The 1,229-nt window shown below is 40.8% G+C and overlaps 1 protein-coding gene across 1 annotated transcript in view; it reads left to right on the forward strand.

The window, feature by feature from the left end:
• The window catches only part of Slc27a6 (solute carrier family 27 member 6), a 64,216-nt gene that overhangs the window by 28,503 nt on the left and 34,484 nt on the right, over positions 1 to 1,229 (forward strand). The gene's annotated exons all lie outside the window — the stretch shown is intronic.

Here is a 1,229-nt window from a genome sequence, read left to right on the forward strand (position 1 = left end):
ACAACTTTCTGACTTTCTAAACACTCTTGACAACTAAGATGTGTTTTTTTTTTTTTCTTTAATCAAATCAACATGAACGCCTTCCTGAAAAGCTGTAGAGCATGCTACCCTTTGAGAGGAGGGGCAGCAGAGCTATGGCTCTGAGCTCCATCTCCTGGCCTGAGTTCCCTCTCTCAGCATGTTTGCCAAGGTGTGGATGGATGGTGGTGGACTGGAACAGCTCTTCTCTTCTTCCTGGTTACAATATTAACACTGCTGCTTCCACTCATTATGTACATAATACATAATGAAACTAGGCTGGGAACCCTAAAGAAATATATAATAAATATGTGCTATTGCACAGGACAGATGAACACAGAAAAGAGTGAATGTGACTGTGGATAGCCTGATCTATGGGAGGCTTTTATTCATGAGCTTGGAGCTCATCATGGGGAGACTTCCTGTCTGTTTGTCTCCTTGTCAGAACCCATCTATGTTTTTCTTATCAGCAAATCTGTATCTATTTAAAGAATATTTTGTTTCATTATCCTTTCTCATCGTGTGTGTGTGTGTGTGTGTGTGTGTACATGCATGAGGTTTCAAACTATGGTCTATTGAAGACTCAGTTTTGTTCCCATTCTGTAAGCCTACCAAACTTGCTGCTTGTACTGCCTCAGGATATTATTGTAAGTGTTTACAAAGAGAGCCAACTGTTGGGACACATGGTTTTTCTTAAAGAGGCATAGAGGTGTGCTGGGGACATATATGCGTGTTATTGATAGGTTTAGGCCAAGAGATCTCACCTAGAATCGGAGTGGAAGGAGTGAAATCGCTACCATCTGCTGCTTATGCTTTTAGTTGATCATTTCGGAATGAAACCCTGTTTTCTGCAGCAAGCAATTCTGCATGCTGGGCTTTAGGCAACAAACATTTAGTTTTGTTTTGCTTTTGCCTCTATATGGAGCAACGAACATTCTCAGTTCCTGAAAACTTAAAATTATGCAGAATTTTCTGCATTTCAAGAGAAACTTGGAAGTGTCAGTTTCTGGGGGCATTTAAAAGTGTCTTCAGCCCTGTCGTATTAGAGTTTCTACGTTGGATGGAGTTTGTCTTCTGGAAGAATGACACTGTTTCTGGGAAGGAATTGCTGGCCCGATAGGAGGCAACTTCCCTTCAGTCCCTGCTGCACCAGATAGCAGCTTCACAAAGAGGTTTTTTTGAGTTTTTGTTTTGTTCTGTTTTTTTTTTTT

This window comes from Mastomys coucha, unplaced genomic scaffold, assembly GCF_008632895.1.
Source record: "Mastomys coucha isolate ucsf_1 unplaced genomic scaffold, UCSF_Mcou_1 pScaffold13, whole genome shotgun sequence".
In the NCBI taxonomy this organism is placed as follows: domain Eukaryota; kingdom Metazoa; phylum Chordata; class Mammalia; order Rodentia; family Muridae; genus Mastomys; species Mastomys coucha.